Source organism: Eubalaena glacialis, chromosome 8 (genome assembly GCF_028564815.1).
Source record: "Eubalaena glacialis isolate mEubGla1 chromosome 8, mEubGla1.1.hap2.+ XY, whole genome shotgun sequence".
Lineage (NCBI taxonomy): Eukaryota > Metazoa > Chordata > Mammalia > Artiodactyla > Balaenidae > Eubalaena > Eubalaena glacialis.
This window is the reverse complement of record NC_083723.1, coordinates 120684899-120705727: the sequence shown is the minus strand read 5'-3', so window position 1 is coordinate 120705727 and position 20829 is coordinate 120684899. Positions and strand designations below refer to the sequence as shown.

The following is a 20829-nucleotide window of genomic DNA, read 5'->3' as shown; positions in this document are numbered from 1 at the left end:
TATAGCTAATAGAAATGAAGGACTGAAGAATAAATGTGTGAGTATGTGCAGTGAAGGGGAGCAGAATATGCCACCCCAACATGTGCCATTTCAGCATACTGATTATTTTGAATTAAAGTTACTTAAGAAAAAGCAAGTGCAGTAAGGATACTCTGACCCTCCTTTGTCCCTCTGAAAGCAGGAAACAAATCTCTCATGTGAAAGGTACCCTCCCTATACCAGGAGGGTACAAGGCTTCCTTATCACTAGAGAGAGGGAAGTTAGGGCCAAGAAGGCTATATAAACAAACCATGTTACTTCTTCGTTAATCTACTACCCCAAATCCAAAACTTTGGGTTACCAAAGTTACCCCAAAACTTCTTTGTCTTGTTAATTCTTTACAAAATTAATCTTTCTCTTTGGCTAAAAGGTATAAAATCTGCCTACATTGGTCACTTCTTTGAGTCTCATATTTCGGAGAGGTCCCATACATACAAAATTATATTTGTTTTCCTCCTGGTAATCTGTCTGATGTCAATTTAATTCTTAGATTAGCCAAAGAACCTAGAGGGGAAGAAAGGAAGTTTTCCTTCCTTACAGCAGTTATTTGTGCTAACTGACCACTAATAGGTATGGGAAATGATACCAGGATTATCTGATCATTTACAAATAAGACACCTTTATAATGAATTAGGTTATATTTAAACAGATAAACACCAACAAAATAAATCAACTCCCTAACAATCATATTCCACTCTTGCCTAGTACAAAGGTCTTCAGAAACAGAAAATCTATTTAGTTCTCCACTGGACAGAAAATAACAAAGTTTCTGTTTAGTTTGTGTTCATTTTTCAAATAATAATTAGAAAATTAAGGAGTAAAGAGAGGAGAACAGCCTTTGAACAAAAGTATCTTGAAAGAGTTTAAGGAACACTAAGAGAGACAGAAATCTAAGCGAGTCAAAGTGACTTTCTTTCACCTTATAAAGGCCTATGCAAAGGGAAACTATTTTGTTCTAGACTACTCCAGATGGCTTAATCTAGAATCCATAGGTAGAAGTTATTGAAGGTACACTTCAGCCTCACAAAAGAAAGAGAAGCCTAGCATGAAAAGGTATCCAAAAATGGAATGAGAAAAAATCAGTGAAGCACGAATGATGGCTTCCAAGCTTCTGATCAGAGGTCTGCAAACCACAGCTTATAGGCTAAATACTGCTTGCTGCCATCTGTTTCCGTGCAGCCTGAGAGCTAAAAATAAATCTCACATTTTAAATGGTTGAAAAATAAATAAAAATAATAGCAATATTAAATTACATGTGAAAATTATATAAAATTCAAATGTAGTGTCCACATAAAACTTACTGGAATACAGTCAAACTCATTTGTTTACACATTGTCTGTTCTACAGAGTCAAACAGGTGCTACAGAAACTGTATGGTCCACAAAGCCTATATATACTATTTACTGTGTCATCCTTATAGGAAAAGCATAAACTAGTGATTGGTTTACATTATTAAACAGAAACACCATTTTAAAGGAAAAAATTAAGGCTTCTTGGGGCTTGAAGATAGTCACATATATGTAGTATTAACTAACATTGTACTAGTAAATATCATTACAAATAATCATCCCTCAGGTATTTTTTTTCAGGATTTTCAAATTTTAACTTAGTGACATTTATTGAGCACATTTTATTTCAATGGAGGAAAACAGGAAAACAGCTCTAAAGTAATTAATACTAAATAATTTTCAAATTATGAAATGTATAATACATAAAAATACTTTTTTTTGTACTGAAATTACTATGTAAACATACAGTCTTATTCTAAAAGTAAAGTCAGTTAGCTGTCAGACAAGTAGTAGCGTTTACTGAAACAATTCCTTCTCCAGTAGTTTGCCTTTGGGTTCTCCCACAAAACTGATTCATGGAAGACTGTACCGTCACTATAACATTTTCTGTTAAATTATAAAACTGGGGTTAGTGTTAATTAGCCATATAAGTGTATGGTTTTGATTTTGGTTGTTATTTTTGCCTTTACAATGTGATGAACACTGCTTTGAAATGCAGTTTTGGGGCATGGGTCCCAAGGACAGTAATGTTACAAATGTTTAATCCTAAATAGTCACACATTCAGAGGAAGTCACTTACAAGCTGTCTTCAGTGACAGGGCTTTCTGTTCTAACCGGTAGACCAGAAAGCCTTTCTAAAAATTCTAATGAAAACTTCCTCATCATAAAGTTAATTTTTAAAGGGAAAATCACCAGCTTAACTGTTCATGACAAAAAGGTCTATTATTCCATCAGATTAAAATAAAAAGGTTACTTTATTTTTTTCAAGAAACTTAATTACTACAGAAATTGGACCTCATATAAAAGCAGCCTTGTTGATAGCAGCCACTGCAGCATCTGAGCTTAAGGTGTGATTTCTATTCATTTTAATTCCAATTATTATTTTGAACTGTTAATGTTAATCATCAAGAGGGTTTTTTAATAACATGTGGATAAAGAAAAATTTTTAAAAGTGACATATTTTCTTTTGAGAAATTAGGTCATCCTTGCCCCATTGAAGAATGAACTTCATTATATTTGGGGCCCATTCCTATCATAGATTGCTGAGACATACCTCTTGATGATTAACATTAACAGTTCAAAACAATATTTCACAGAAAAAGATTTTTTTGAATTACTATCCCCAATAAATAGGTGAGAGAACTGAATCTAATAACGTTTAGGCATCCCATATGTGGTAAATGTCAGAACTGAGAACTGGAACTCAGCTATATCTAGTTCTGGAGGCTGAGTTCTTATAAACAGCAAACAAACAAAGAAAAACCACCAACAACTAAACATGGTATATAGACTCTGTGCATCTGTGATCAGAGTTCTCTTATACCACACACACACACACACACACACACACACACACACACACACACACATCCATCTGCCACCACATCTAGAGGGAGTTTCTGGAGTACCCTTGTCTCATACAGCGTCAGGGTTGTAAATAAACTGAGACGCCGATCCGGTTTCATCTGCCAACTTTCAGCATTTGCGTCATCAGATTTTTGTTGTAATGGAAGATCCCACTACTACATGTCTTTTAGTATCTTCTTACATTGATGTTTTTCCCCTTTGTGAAAGGGGTACCTTTCACAATGTTTAAAATTGTAATTTGAATGGAAATTTTATAAGTAGAGAAGCAAATTCTAGCATTATTTCCCTAAGGCATATTAAAGTAAGCCCAGGAGCATTCATTTAAATCATCTCCATACTTTGTGAAACTCAACAAAGAGAACTCTGTGTTCACTCCTTTCATTTTATAATGAGTGGATCAATCAATGATCTTGAACATGCTATCTTTTGTCAGTTTGTAGAATTGAGATCCTAATCTAGACCTTTTGCACTCAAACAGTAGTTCTTCCCACTCAGAACACAGCCATTAAATTTTATGGTGCGAAAAAAGAAGATGCCATCGTTTCAGCATAATTTCCCTCCTCTTGTGTCCCTTCCCTTCAGTGCAAGGGAGACCTGAACAACTTTGTATGAAACACGGACTACTGAGTTTTGCCTTTACCATTTCCTGAGCCACCTGCCACTTGGGTAGTAGTACAGAATTAGTTTTGCTTCAGAGAAACTATATGGAATAGCCTCTTTGAGGCATTTTTAAAAATTAACAATATTCTTTAGTAATTTTTAATTCATATGAAACAGAACATTAACGAAACTTAAGAGCTTTTAGAATTCAATATATAAAATTCACTCAGAACCGTGCAGTTGATCATAAGATATACACTTACAATACCAATACAGTATTAAGAAGAAAAATGTATCATCATCCCAAGTTTTATTAGAAATTTGTGAGTTGTAAAAAACAAAGAACACGTCACCAAATAGGATTAAGGCATCACTTCTCATTTGCTATTAAAGAGATGGTATCCCTTCACTCAATATTCTAGAGCAATGAATGTCCCAGGGAATAGAGAGACTCACCAGGGACCCATAATCCCAGACACAGTGGGGTCTTGGTGGCTGGAGAGTGACTCAGGACCAGACCAAAAAGGGACGCTAGTTACTGATACTTAAAAAAGAGACCCACGTCTCATACGGCTAACATTTCCTAAGAGCCTGGTATGTGCCTGGCACTACCTAACTCTGTATGTGTCAATCTATTGCCTTTTCTCAATAATGAGCATCAAGATGGCAGAAGGGCAGGAAAATAGTGTGGCAGCTAAGAGGACTGACCCAGGAGCCAGGCTGCCTGTGTTTGCTCTGGCCCTTGCCAACCTGGACAATTTACCTAACCTCTCTGTGCCTCAGGCTTCTCCTCTCTAAAATCAAATAGTAGTATCCACTTTGTAGATTGGTTTTAAGGAGTAGATGAATTAGGGTTTGCATAGCATTAGAACAGTGCCTAGCAGCTAGGAAACAGCATATCTGTATCTATACCATTAGGTCAAAAAACAAAGAAGGCTGTTGAGTCCCATTTTACAAAGAAAAAAGCAGAGACTTAAACATAGTACGTTTTCTTTGGGGGTTATTGCATTGCAATTACAAATATTGGTGTAGTTATAAATAAGCCTTCTAAACAAGACAGCAATATAATAACTCAACAACGTGGAGATCATGAATATATACATATGAGACAACTGAAAAAAAGTGTCCTAACATTATGCTAATGGGCACTTGAAACTTAGAAAAACATGTCCAGTGACAGCATTAGACATGGGAAAAAATTTCTATATTCAAACAATTTAGAGCTGAAGATGATCTGTTCTGCAAAAATGTGTTAGATGACTCACAAAGTTATGACAAAGACACTGATGTTAAAGCTGCATGTGAAGAAATTTGAACAAAATTATTTCCCAAAAGTGAGAGTGAAAAATGAACTTTCTAAATTATTTATGTGTGTAATTTTAAAAACAATAGTAATTAAATATTAGAGACATTTTCACCCACAGCCCTAAAAGTTTATACATGTAAGTTAAGCCAAAAGGTACTCTTAATTATCTCGTTGGGAAGATGGGGGATTGCCTTTCATTTGGGGTCATATTTTATTCAAGCTGACGTGTAACATGCTCCATAAGAGACAGAAGTAGATTAGAAGCCAGGGGTGTCTGACTTACAGAATCACCCTCAGAGAGGCAGAACAGTATAAGGGTCTAGAGCATAGACTCTGAAGTCAGACATCTGGATATAAATCTCATTTCTGCTCACCTAATAGCTGGGCCTTCAGCAAGTTAACCTCTTTAGGCCTCAGTTTCCTTCTCTATTAAATGGGAATAATAACACTATCTATTTCATAGAGTTTTGAGAATTAAGTATATACATTGTCACTTAGAACAGTGCCTGGCACATAGTAAGTTCACTCTCAATAGATATTAGCTATTGTTTCACATTCAGTGAAACAGCTCTAGCTATCTACCAACTTGGGTTGTTGTACATTAATTCTATAAGTATTAATTATTATGAAATGAATAAACATTGGTTTTCTTTATGAATAAATACCCACCTCCCCATATGAATTTTATAGTACAAGAGAAGTCTTGAGGAATTTGGGAATTTGGAAAAGTAGCTAAATATATATCTCTTGTTAATATCAGAGTCAACAATTTCTAAAGCCAACTTTGAGCTATACAATAAAATAGGTCTTATTCCATCACAGTCACAGATGTACTTTCACCTCCGCAAAATGTGTTTTGTTTTCAACTAGATTATTCAATAGGTGTGGTTCTGAATGTCTGTGGAATATTTCCAAAAATCAAATCCAATTCCAAGCAAGGACTTCGCCTGATAACTAACTTTGAGGAGACTGATATAAACTGTAGTACATATTTTCCAAAGTATTTTTGTTTTAAAAATATACACTATTCAACAATTTTGATGTACTTTTATGCTTAAAGATTATCTGAATTTACTTTATGATAGATACCTCCAGTTATTCATTAATTCATAATTATAAAACCTTTTCAACTGTACATTACAAAAGGAAACTGACGTTTTTACAAAGAGACTTTTTAACCTAAAACCAACATCTTTGAAGCCATATTCCAGCTTCTGGCTTTAATTCTTTCACAAAATAACGAAATTGTTTCACAATATTTTCTCTAGCATCTCCCTAACTTATAACTTCTAGAAAAACTTGTTTTGTATACAAATGTAAAATGTTAATGAAGCATATTCTATCCAGGCTGACTTTCTAATGGTATTATTTTTAAAGTAAGACTCTTGAGGTGGTTGCTTTGATTGAACAAGAAGAAACAGATGTTTCTCTTATTAGAGACAAAAGAAGACTGGTTTAATGAATGTTGAAAAAAAGAAAGTATTTAAAATATAGTCACAAACCAAGATGTAACATCTGTTTGAAAATGCTTCAATAAAATTACAGTGACTAGAGTTTTCAGTCTTTTGCTCACCGTGTAATCTTGAGAGAAAAATCTCAGAGACTATAAAATCCGTCTTTAGGTGGTTACAGTATTCTCTGAGGTGTTAATAATATATCTCATAAATTATCAGTTACCTATTTATACAATAAGAAAAAAGAAAATATACATCTCTATGTAAATATGCCACATACTATTACTTATATTATCTATATAAATCCCATAAGGAAATCAATCCAATTTAATCTTGCTCACTTTTACACATCAATCCAAACCATATAAACATGATCAACTGCAATCAGACAGAACATGTAATACGATACTTGGGTAGGCACAAAATACTTTTATTTTTTAAGTTGAAGAAATTGGCAAATGCTCCTCTGTATTGGTATAGACAGAACGTCACTTTGGAATATGTCCTTGTTCTGAAAGAACCACTTGAATGGAAGCTTTAAGTTAGAAATACACATTGGGGAGAGCCTACTGCATGACATTTTTTTGTGTTGCTAGATATGACTCCATCACTAATTTAATATGTAGAATCTAAGAGATGGGATGAATTCTTTCCTTTCAGGCACTCAGAATCTTTTGAGAAAGAAAGAGCCCAGACTAATAGATTTTATTACATTGTCTGCACCTTAGAGTCATTTGGGGAGCTTTAAAAGTTTCACACCGAAATTTCCAAATCATTGCTGGGAAAGTAAACTTTTAAATAAACAGATATATACGATGCAATCCTAGTCAGAATCTCAACACTAGTCCTTGTAGAAATAAAAATAGAAGATTCTAAAATTTATAAGGAATTTTTAAAACCTTAAATATTCAAAATCATCAAAAAGAAAAACACAAGTAGGGGACTTATCATCTGATTTGAAGACTTGTTATAAAGCTATAGTATTCCATAAAGAAATCAGAACCGGACCCAAACATATGTGGTCCATTGTTTTTTGGCAAAGGCTCTAAGGCAATTCTATGGGGAAAGAAAAGGTGATTTTGTGTTTGTTTCTTTGTTTTGTTTTTTCCAAAAAATGGTGCTGGAACAACTGGATAAATAAAGGGAAAAATGTATCTCAATTTCTACTTTACTCAACACACAAAAATTAAATCTAGATGGATTTTAGACCCAAAAATAAAAGCCTAACTATAAAGCTTCTGAAAGATAACATAGAGTATCTTTAGGACTTTGGGGTTAACAGAGATTTCCTAGAGCAGGGGTCCCCAACCCCCAGGCCAGGACTGGTACTGGTCCGCAGCCTGTTAGAAACCGGGCTGCACCGCAGAAGGTAAGTGACGGGCGAACAAGCAAAGCTTCATCTGCCGCGCCCCATTGCTCGCATTACCGCCTGAACCATCCCTCCCCTAACCCCCCAATCCGTGGAAAAACTGTCTTCCATGAAACCGGTCCCTGGTGCCAAAAATGTTGGTAACCGCTGTCCTAGAGGATATCAAAATCACTTGATAAATTGGGCTTCATCAAAATTAAAAATTTCCACTCATCATTAGACATAGTTAAGAAAATTCAAGGCAAGACAGACTAGAAGAAAATATTTGCAATATATATATCTGAAAATGGAGCATACTAAAATACACTAAAAGCTCTTATAAGTCAATAACTGGAAGACAAAAATGGGCAAAAGTCATACCACAAATAAAGGTAAATTAATTACCCATAGCCACGTGAAACATTTCTTGACATTGCTAGTCATCAGGGAAATTAAAGCCACAATGACATACAATTTTACACCACTTCAGTGGCTAAAAATTAAAAGGACTAACTAGGACCTGGATCAATGTGAACTCTCAAACATTGCTGGTGGGATGCAAAATTGTACAGTCCCTTTGGAAAATTCTTTGATAGTTTTAAATAAAGTTAAACATACATTAATCCTATGACCCAACAATTTCCCTGCTAAGTATTTTCCCCCCAAAATCAAAATGCACATTGCAAAAATACTTGTACGGGAATGTTTCAGCAGCTTTACTCATAATGGGACTAAATTGGAAATAACTGTATAACCATACAGTGTGTACTCAAACAAGAAAGTGTTGCTAAGTAATAAAGAAGAATGAACTAGTGGTTTGGACAACATTGTTTTGCATGAAAGAATGTAGACACAAAAAAATAATATACTTAATGAATCCTTTTATAGAAAATTTTACAACAGGCACAACCAGTCTATGGTGATAGAAATCAGGACATGAGTTGCCTATGGGGGGAGGGTGCACATGGGCATGCTGTAAGAGGCACAAGGAAACTTTCTGAGGTAATGAAATGTTCTATATTTCGATTGGAGTGTTGGCTGCCTAAGTGTATATATTTATCAAAATCCATTGAATCGTGCTCTTAAGATCTGTGCATTTCACAGAGTTGATTCTCATTCGTGGATTCAGTACTTGTGAATTCACCTTATTGCTAAAATTTATTTCTAACCCAAAATCAATACGGTGGTGCATTCTGGTCATTCACAGACTCATGCATGAACAGACTGGTGAAAAATTGGAGTCGCTCGACTCACAAGTTCCCAGCTGAGGTCAAATAAGGCATCTCTTTGCCTTCTTGTTTCAGCTCTTATCCTGCAATCAAGTGTTATTTTCACTGTATACTTAGTGCCACTTTTTTTGCATTTTTGCGCTTTTTGTCAATTTTGCCATTTAAAGTGGTCCCCAAATGTAGTGTTGAAATGCTGTTTAGTGTTCCTAAGTGCAAGAAGGCTGTGATGTGCCTTACAAAGAGGAAATGTGTACATTAGATAAACTTCTTTCAGGTATAAGTTATAATGCTGTTGGTTGTGTGTTCAATGTTAATGAATCAATCATATGCATGAAACAAGGTAACTTTAAACAGAAATACATAAATCAAGGTTTGTATTGATGCAAATACAAAAACAAGGTTATGTATTGATGCAAATGTTGTGACCAGAGGTTCTCAGGAGCCTAACCCTATATTTCTTGTAGGAACAATGGTTCAGTATTCACTAATTGAGTGTTTGCAATGACTATGCAGAATGTAACTATGATGAATAATGAAAACCAAATGTACTTTGTAATTTTTACCTCAAAAATATATAAACATTTTAAATCAGATAAAAGGAATGATAATATTCATTTTTAAATTCACCTAAATTTTATCCAATGCCCACTTTATACTTTGTTTATTGCATTATCAAACAATGAGAAACCCAATATAGAACATACCATTATTTGCTACTAAACAGGGGAAACCCAATGAGACTCTGTACTACTATGTTTAACTTTTTGATATCAATATTTTAGGAAGTTAAAAAACTTAAAATAACTACTCCAAGACTAAATTTTCATGTAAAAACCTCTAAAAATTGTTTCAATCATTACTGATTCCCAGCCGAAAGCCAAAGATCATTATACTTCAAAATCTCATTCAAAGATTTATGACCATTTTAATGATGACTGTTTTCTTGAGACAATCTTTCAAAGCAAGTATCTTTAGTAGTAATATGATTATGCGAATATCATCTTCACATTTTACAAAATTTTACAAAAGGAAGACATCATATTTTGTGAGTTGTGCATGTGTCTACATAGGGCAGATAAAGGCATATTAAGCAATGGTAGCTTAACTGGATTTCAGATCACAAGCAGAGAACTTTTATAATTTTTTTCATCTTTAAGATAAAACTTATTGAAGAAAATTTGGAAAACTAAAAAAGTATAATAAAGAAAAAAAAGATTCATTACACCAAGAGACATTACACTTAGTATTTGATGTATTTTACTCTAGCTTTTATCATAAATAACTGCAAACCATTCAGATTGCTGTGATGCTATGATTGAAGGTGAAAAAGTATAAAAGGAAGAAGCAAGTGATGATCATCATCCACTAAATTCTCTGATTTGTGCAGATGGAGATTTGGCAGCCTTGTCCTTTCAGTTTAACTTTTCAGAATATAAGGAGAATAACATGGAAATTTACCTCCACTAGCCTAAGCTCTTCTAGAGTTTTATTCGGAACTCATTTATTGATCTCTTACCAGGTAACTGGCATTGTTTTAGGCACCAGGATATAATGGTGAAGAAGAAAAGGTCTTGCCCTCTTGGAGCTTATATTCTTATGTGCAGAGACAGACAATAGACAAATAATGAATAGGTTAATAGGTACAATTTCACATGGTGATAAATGCTATAACAGAAATAAAACAGATGTTGTGATAGAGAGATTCATGGGATAAGACTGATTGACAAGGGAGAACTCTCTGAGGAGGTGACAGTGAATCTGAAACCTAAAGGATAAGAGGCCAGTCATGAGATAATTTGATGCAAACGCCCTGAAGGGAGACACGCTTGTTGTACTGAAGTACCAGGCCCTAAAATGACTACAGTGGTTTGAGTACAGAGATTAAGGGGGAAGGATTGAGAAATGGGAGGAAAAAGATAGGCAATAGTATAATAAGTTAAGGGCCTTGTAAGCTGTAATTAAAGATTAAATGTTAAGTGTGATAGAAAACCTATGTTTTATGCAGAAAGTGGCATGATGCTATTTTAAAGATATACGCTAGCTACTGTACAGTGAATGGTCTCAAAAAGTTTGCCTTATTGTACCATCTAATGAGGTTTAAATATCTTTACATACATTTTTATAATTGCTATGAAACATTTCCCTATATTTTATAAACTGGAGTGAGATGGCTCAGGAAAAAGAAACGAAGGATAACTGAGGAAGGCAAAATGTAGCTGAGAAGATTTGGGGATCCAGCTAGGGATCTTTGACAAGAGGTGATCCCAAAGGTGGGCACTCCCTTGTTGTGCACAGCCTTACTGTAATAGGCTGTTAAAACTGTTGATCCCCCATCTTCCCGGCTAGCATAACCCCACTCGTGAATATTAGAATGATTACAGAGTACTTTATCTCATCCGTGTCCCAAAGGCACATTGTTCCTGTCCTCCTACACATTAGGGAGAAAACAGAGCTACATGACACTATCAGTCAATGACTGTTTTTCTATTCTGTCCCATCGGTATTACAGAAGTGATGCAAAAAGAATATCTTCGAGAAAGAATACTAGGAACAGCATAAATGAAGATAATAATAGCAATTTAGCCCATGTTAATTCTTGAATCCATTTTCTCATTTTTCTAAATTTTGATAATAAAACAAATTCAAAGCTTAAAATTAACAATTGTCAGAATTTAAGATTAGCTTTCTTTAAAACAGTACATATAACAAAATTCCCTCTTTTCTTCTAAATATTTTTCAAAGTCTTGGTTTTATCATAACCATAGAGAGCTGTGAACGTAAGTGGCTTTGATTAAAACAGAACTTTTTTATACCTGTGTGTGCTGGATAACTCCAGTGAGAAAACTGTCCTTAATTTAGAGGAGTTATCCAGACATTCAGGGGTTCAGAAATTTCTGAGTTCAGAGGATAATCACGGGCAGAGTCCTGGCATGGAACAGATATCTTAAAATATTATGTTCAGGTATAACATTTTATGATTTGAATATAAATCATTATTTTTAAATTGCATCATAAAAGTCATAATAAAACCATAGTTTCTCATTTCAGATAATTCTGCATTACTCCCCTTTAACAGAACTTTGTTTTTATACTTGCCACTGAATAATTTTCACCCTTTACTCAAAGGTAGGGTCTAGCTATTGTACCTAGGTCACAAATGTAGGCAAAGATTCAGTCCCTACCTTTCACAAGTAGTTGTTTTTCTGTCAACCTCTCTACTACTTGTTCTACTATGTGACTCCTAGTGTGAGAGGCAGCTTCTGTGTGTTTCAGCTCAGTGTCATTTCCTCCAACTGGACTACTAATGAGCACTGAACCATGAAGGGCATGTCCCCAGATATTTATAAACTACTCTGTGCCGCAATCTTCAAGTCAACAATCCTTTTTGAGTGTCAACTGCCTTTTGGTAGGTTTTCTCATCCTTTGTGGCAAAATGGGAGAGGAAAAATGCTACAGGTAAGCACATTGAAATCTCACTTGTATAAAAAATGTTTCATATATATTTAGGTTACAAATTTATTCCATCCATCCTTTCTTGTGGATTTTAATCTGGACAAGATAAGCATCGGATAAGATTAAAAATTAAAAATAATATTTTAAAAATTAATATATTATTAGAGCATAAATTTTTTAAACCGCTGATTTATTTTTTAGTGTGGTTTCATGGATTTGTATTAGGTACACAAGTTGTGTGTGTGTGTTTGTATATATGTGTGCACATATGTGTGAAATTCACTACAGGACACATAAGACAGGAGTGCAGTGTGATACACTAAAATAGAGCCAGATTAGAATTTGGATAGCATGGACACTAATATTACATTTACCTCTCTGGCCCAGAAATCTTTATCAGTAAAATGAATGATTCATACCAGTTGATTACAAGATTCCTCTCATCTCTAGACACTTAAAATAAGACTACAATACATTCATGTACTGCAAAGGGAAATAGAAAAACCAATAACAATATATCAATTAAAAAATGTTACGTGGGGCTTCCCTGGTGGCGCAGGTTGAGAATCTGCCTGCCAATGCAGGGGACACGGGTTCGAGCCCTGGTCTGTGAATATCCCACATGCCGCGGAGCAACTAGGCCCGTGAGCCACAGTTACTGAGCCTGCGCGTCTGGAGCCTGTGTTCTGCAACAAGAGAGGCCGCGACAGTGAGAGGCCCACGCACCGCGATGAAGAGTGGCCCCCACTTGCCGCAACTAGAGAAAGCCCTCGCACAGAAACGAAGACCCAACACAGCAAAAATAAATAAATAAATAAATAAATAAAAAAGTTATGTGGAGCATATTAATAAAGCAAATACTGATATAACTGAAGTTGTATATTTTGGTCTATAAATCTGTACTTGTCCTGCTGGCTGACTCTAAGCATTAAACACAATGGTCATGGACCACTCAAAGTACATGGAAGAGACTTTGCCTGAGATGAAAAGAATCCACGCAGAAAAGACAGACAGTCATTTGAATTTTGTACTATAGTGGACAGAAGATGGGGGCCACAGATAGCTTCATGGAAACATGATAGTAAACTGATGGCAGACCAACTTGGAGGGTGGATCCAGCACTGTGGAAGGAATTAGGATCTTTCACTGTTTCAATTCTGAAAGAGAATTCTTTGCCATTTCTGTGATTTAACGTAAGAGGTAGAGTCCCAGAAAATACTGGCAAATTGAAAATAGAAGTAAGGCTTTTGGCAAGAGCATCTGTCCTTTATTGCAGAAATTCTCTGGAATACTAGTAAAGGATTAGGAAGAAGATGTCAAACAGCAGAATCCCACAAAGGGTGTTATCTGAGGGAATCTGTGGAGATTAGATGCCTTACAGTGCTAAAATTCTATATAAACATTTATCATTTTCTTATTAACAGGGCATATCCTATCTAAAGATAACATCAGAAATATCTATACATGGATTTTCTTCCATACCATATAGCACAATCGTGTTTTTTAGTAGTTATTTATTGAACATTGTTCAGCATTGGTTGCTAGATGGGCAACCCTCTAGTTAAAATCAATTACTGACTTCAGAAGCAATCTGGAGTGTTGGTAATGGTCTGTCTCTTGATCTGAGTGAAGGTTACATAGATGTGTCCAATTTTTCAAAAACTTCATTAAGCTGTACATTCATGATACGTGCATTTTCTACATGAATAGTATATTTCAATAAAAATAAAGCAAGATAAGAGTCTATGTGATGTATAACCTAACTGAAATAAGTAAAACTGTAGACAATATTGAGGCCACTATTATCTTTAAGAGTCATGAGATAAATGTATACAGAAGCCATCAAAAAATTATGAAGTATGCACACAGTTGTCGAATATTAAAACAACAGTAATTTAGCAAATCTGATAGCTATTAATGCCATTAATTTAACATGAATTGTGATGTAAAAGAAAAATAAAGATTATTGGGGGACTACAACCAGGTAAAGACTTCATAAAAATTCTGAGGTGACTTCAGGGCACTTTCAAGGGCTTTTAACTGTGATGTCATTTTTCACATTATGTCTAATTTCATTTCTAAACTTAAGGGCTTTCCTGTCTTTGATTAACTTATCAACCATGATTATGGCCCTTTCATGTCTCACAGATACAGGGAATGCAAACTGCTTTCACTCATAAGAGAGAAAGAAAAACCCTCTGTTATAAAAATGTTCACTTTCTTTATGTTTGCTTTCTCTCTAAATTTTATAGTGTCTACCACTTTCCCTTTAAAATTTTCACTTTTAGGCTTTGTTTGTTTCCATTTTTCTTGAGTTCACTATCTCTGTATCTTAGACTTAAAGGTAAAATAAAATGGTTCAAATATTCTAACGCTCAGATCTCATGCGCTCACCACTGTCACAGCTCACTTAGTTTGAGAGTTGTCACAATCTTGTTTCTGCTCTCAAACACCTGAGAGAGAATAATTTCATCAGAAACTATGGCTCACAATAGCAGTGATTCTCCATGAGAGGCCAAGCCTTTGCGGTTACAAATTTGAAAAAGCATACATGACTTGAGAAAAAAAAGTCACGTGGCTGGTAATTAATTTATATAGATTATACTGTTTATACATAGAGTACACACAGAACATACTATATTCATATTACATACCATAAATACAAAGCACACTTCTAAGACTAATAGCTAAAGCCAGTGTACCCTTTGTAGGTAGCTCAGTCCTTAGTAATTGTACTAAGTATTCACACCTGCTAACAAACCCCCAAGGCAAAGCCACTGTCTCTGAACGAAACGAGGAGGAATAAGAAGACAGACTTCAGGGAGAAGGCGGAATCTGATTAAGTAGCTCTTGGTCTGAAGTCGACTTTGGCCTCTAACCTCTCTCCTTTTGGAAGAAGGGGTTCTTTCCCTCCTTCAACAGAGATTTCACAGGAGGATATCTCTGCCCCCAGGTTTAGAGGGTGGTGAGCTCCAATAGCCAGTAGCCACCTGCCCATGATCATATCAATCAGAGTCAAGAGAGGGGGCTCTCGGTCAATTCACTGAGAACCAATTCTCTAAAAGTGATTGATTAAAAATAATTATCCAAAGAATCAATTCATGAACAACTAATTCGCTAAATTCATCAAACTTACAAATTTATCAGGGAACTGTGTTAAGGAATATTCTTCTAGAATATATTCTGTGAATATGAATATATTCTTCTCATGAATATATTCATGAATATATTTGTCTTAAGTAGGTTCAATAAATGTGAATATATTAGTAGAATTTTAAGGGTTATTCAATTTATCAGAAGCTTAGGGTCACAGGTTCAGTGTTTTAATGAATATATTCATTAAGAATATATTCATGAGGAATATAGTTATGAACTAAATCCTGCCATGAATATAGTGAAAGAGGATATAGTCAGTGAATTCTTTCATTCACTTACTAGATATTATGGTACAGGTAATGCCCTAGACATTAGGCTTATATCAAAATCAAAGCTCCTGACCTCGTAGAGCATAGATTATTAATACATCTATTGCCTTAAAAGAAGATTAGTCTTTAAAATAAGTTTTTCACAAATAGATTTTGTAAATTTTGTGAATTCACCTGCTTCCAAGGGAGATAATCATAAGTGATGTTGGGGACTCCTACATCACATGCTTATGATTTATTATAAAAATCTTGCACCAGAAGTTCATAATATTGGTCTTTATCAGCCTTTATTTATTATGAACTTTGAAGAAAGTTACATGTGAACATTACAAAACAAATAGTCATTCTGTGGATAACCAGAGCTACTCCCCACTTTGAAAATGAACAAATGAGTAAATCAAGACTCAAATAGTGAAGAGTCCTGCCAATATCAAGCAATAAGTTGCAAACTTGGAAATAAGACCCAGGGTTGTGGATTTCAAGTCAAAGAATTTTTTCCACTTTCCAGAGCTGCACTTATTATCAGCATTACAACTTTGCATTTTCCAAAATTTGAGTGTTGGTGGCTGGGCTTAACACTGGTTATTAACTCAAATTTCTAAAATAACAACAAACAAGACACATTGCTATATTTAAAACAGACAGCCAATGAGGACCTACTGTATAGCACAGAAACCTCTGCTCAATATTCTGTAATAACCTAAATGGGAAAAGAATTTGAAGAATATATGCATGTATATGGACAACTGAATCACTCTGCTGTACACCTGTACAACATTGTTAAAAAAAAAAGATATCTTACTTTTTGTTTCATTAGATTTGTATTTCCCAGCAGCATTTTTTTTAAGCAAATTATGGTACACATATAATACACCTGAGCAACTTCTATGTTAAAGCGTGAAAATAAGGTTAATGTGAGTATAGTTATTGTTACTAACTCTTGTTTTTATTAAGCAATGAATAGCTTCATTCAGGAACACATTAGTCTTTTTTTGTTAGCTTCCGGAGAATGAGAACAATGAAGCTGCTTGTGTTAAGCTTTGTGTGGCTTTTAAAACAGAAAATGTTCTTTCCCAAAGGGCACTACAAAAAAAAAAAAAAACCAAGCCGAACATTGTTATTCTGTGAGAAAGACATCAAAACAAAATGAAGCTCTTGGCATTTTAGTGGACCCGTTTGCATTTTACTGAGCACGACTTCCACCGTGGTCGCTGGAGGAGATGCCTGAATATGAGGCAGATCTGCTGGAGGCTGTCTTACCTCTGTTTTTGTCTCTGAACTGCGCAAAGGCACAAAAGGGCTTCTGTTACTGTTTTCCTGTGCACAAGTCAGTTGTTTATTTCTTCCCAACGAGTTCTCAAAAAGAATTCGAACAAACAGGAATTGGACACTGGGCCCTCTTTTCACTATTGATTTTGTCTGTTTATAAACAGAGGTTTTTCAACGTTGGCCATGTCTCGGCTCAAACAAAAACGTATGGTTACACAGGACATAGTTTCCAATCAGCTCTGTTCATTGGGAAAACAATCAAACACTATTTACATCGTTTAAAAAAAGGGAATGATCACTTTGTTTCCGTGTGGAGTTGAATTAGTTCATCGTGCTACACACATATTAAGAACAAATCCTATCCCTTTACCCAGGCGGTGCCTGCACCTGTGAGGACAGACCTCTTTCCAACACTTTGTAAATATTAACATATTCCACTCTGACTAATAAAGCTTAGTAATAACGTCACCGCTGTAAGGATGGCGTCATCAATGATTTCATTCTTGGAGCATTTAAACTGGCTCAACCGGCGCAGCCCGTTAACAATTCTCGGGAAATAAAAATAGAATCTGGGTAATAAGATAAAGCCTAACCTTTTTTTCTCTTTTCCTTTGCGCTTAGTCTAGTTTCACTCGCTCACAGGGGCCGCGAGCAAAGGCCTCGCACCCCGGCACTTCAGAACGGCGTTCCTGGTGCAAAACGGCTGCTGCCGTCACCTCAGCTCCGCGGGCCGTGCGCAGAAGCTCTGCACACGACACCTCCGTTCAAGATGGCCGCGGCAGCGGGCCTGCGCAGAGACGCCACACCCAGCCCTGAGAGCTGGGTCAGTGAGCAGCCCGCCCCGCCTACCCCAGAAAACTCCGCCCCTTCCCCTGCGGACGAGATTAAAGCAGCCCCGCCCAGAGCCTGGCGGGTAGGGGAGAGCATGTGCTCTTAGAGCACAGCTACCAAACTCAGGCTCGTTTTACTGGTGCGGGCGACATGGGGCAGGAGGATCCTTGTTGACTTTGGAAGGTTATTAACAAGCTGACCAGGATTATAAATGAGTAGTGTGTGGTATGAGGGTGGATCTTCTTGGGACTGGTCTACATAGCAACACGAGGAGCCCAATTAGCATGAGTTTTCTTTTTAATTAGGCACTGTATAATCAAAACTATAATTTAGCTCCTATTATATAATGACAATGAGGTATTAAGAAGGTAGAATAAGTCTCTCCCTCAGGGAAGTTAGGTGCTAGATGAAAATGTGTTCTATATGATTATTATATCCTATTGGCATAAATGTAAAGAATAGTGACAATGAAACTGGGAGGATCTGGTGCCTAATTTTATCAAATATTTACTGATGTCTACTACAAAAAAGCATTCATTTTCATCAAGATTTATCTTCTCTGGTTTGAGTCGATGTTTTAGGAATGAATGATAGTCTCACCTTCAGCTGTTCAAGAAGTTAAATCGTGATCTACTTTTTCCTTTGAAAAGATAATTTTTAATTGAATCATATTTTTAAATATTCATCCTGTGCAGAACTTTTTAATGCATTATCTGAAATTCAAGTATATCTATCACTAATAAATTTATGTACATTATAACAACATGTTGAAATGTAGATAAGTATTACTAACATATTTGGCATAATATAAAGATAAGGTTCAGAGTGATTAAATTGGGAGTCAGTTATTTAATCATCTTCATTATAATTCTTATTTCAAGTGTATATTTTTGGATGTGTCTAGCAAGCTATGTATAATGATCTATATTCAAGATAGAAGCTAATTTGTATTTATTGACTTTTACAGTAAAAAAAATGTAAGCTCCATTCTGTTAGAAGGGCAAGATTATAAAATCCTATAGATGCAAAATTATAAATTTCACTTATTCATAATTTTAGAATCATTTTTAAGGTAATTGTGCAAGTTTTATTACTTAACACTTTATGAAAACATTGAAATACTTTTAAAGGATTAATTATAAAACAAAATTTTATTGCTATATTATGGAGAAAATCATCATGCTTTTATTAATTTTCAGTAGGAATGTTTCATTTTCCTTTATAAAAATGAAAATTTCATTCAATATAAAATTGTATAAAATGTTGTTTTTCATTTCAATCATTGAATCACTTGATTTTATACCTACCGAGGTCATGGTTGAGAGAAATGGTAACTTTTTTCTCCTACATTTGTAAGGAGGTGAATGATTAAGGAGGAAATAAGAATGATGCTGCCTCCAAGAAAACATGAATGATTTTACTCATTCAACAGGTATGTGATTTTTCTGTAGTTACAAATTCTGTTGAATGTAGGGGATAGGGATTATTTGGAACATTATCCTCGACTTTAGAGATACTTACTGACTTTTGGAGGGTACATGTATGTAAATTAAGTAAATATTGCCTAGTGCTAAAATAAAGAACTGACAATTAACTTTGGAATGGATGGCTTACTGTTTTTTTTTTTCTTTGTTTAATGTTCAATTTATTAAACTCATGAATCTAATACCCCAAACTGAAAATGAATTTTTTCTTGGGGCCTTTAAACATTGATTACAGATTTATTAAGCATATCATTTTAAACAGTTTAAACTAACTGTAATTATATATTTAGAACAGCTGATCCTTTTAAACACTTCGAAACCATAATTCACAAACATATAAAACAAAGGCTATAGAACTTATTGTTATAGTTTCACTTAAATTTACTCTAAAGCATCAATATCATAGGTTTAATGTCTTTCTTATTTCTCTTCTTGTTTTTCTATATTTGATTTTAGATACCCTCAGAGTTTCAGCATTATTAATTTTATTCCTTTCCTTGGGTCATAAAATTCTTAGCAGATCCTGAAGAAAAGATTACCTTATCAGAACTGCCTAGATTGCAGAACTTTGGTTTACTGACTGACTAATTCTTGATCATACTTGTTTGTTTCTCTCAAGGTGATTCTAACCCAAACCGCCTTTCTATATTAAGCTTTTCTATAAAAGCTTAACTATAAAAATTAACTATAATTTTCTATAGTTAAATTACACCTGTTAATGCCAGTGTGACTATTTCAGGCCTTATCTTATGCCTAGGGTTTTAATTTTGCAACCTAGTATTTATCTCTGATTTTTTAAAAAAAAATATCACTTGGCCATTGTTATATATAACCTATTATCTTATCATAATCAAGTATTGATTTTTGTCTCTTAGCTTTAAAAAGTTACACCTCCCTTATTAGCACTGAGATTTAATCTCCTAGGGGTTGAGAGATTAAGTCTGTGTAGTTAGTGTTCCTCTGTAGGTCATCTGGCAAACACTGTGGAACCCCCTTTCTGGTTGGTTATTGTGGGCGCCCACCCAAACTGAATAGTCCTTCCTGTTCTTGGCATCTACATTTTCTGGGGCTATTTTTTTTTTAATTAATTAATTAATTTTATTTATTTATTTATTTTTGGCTGTGTTGGGTCTTCGTTTCTGTGCGAGGGCTTTCTCTAGTTGTGGCAAGCGGGGGCCACTCTTCATCGCTGTGCGCAGGCCTCTCACTATCGCGGCCTCTCTTGTTGCGGAGCACAGGCTCCAGACGCGCAGGCTCAGTAGTTGTGTCTCACGGGCCTAGTTGCTCCGCGGCATGTGGGATCCTCCCAGACCAGGGCTCGAACCCGTGTCCCCTGCATTGGTAGGCAGATTCTCAACCACTGCGCCACCAGGGAAGCCCCTCTGGGGCTATTTGACTTACAGTGTCCAGTGTTTATTCTTAACAGATGAAGCAGACATATGACTGTGCTTTATAAACATACAAGATTCATAGAAGAAATATCTAACCCTCTGAATTATTAAAATCAATAAAAAA

General features: G+C 35.2%; 1 protein-coding gene across 2 annotated transcripts in view; it reads right to left on the bottom strand.

Annotated features, from left to right (window-relative positions):
- CNTNAP2 (contactin associated protein 2) overlaps positions 1 to 20829 on the bottom strand; it is a 2096032-nt gene that overhangs the window by 1005802 nt on the left and 1069401 nt on the right. The window lies entirely within an intron of this gene.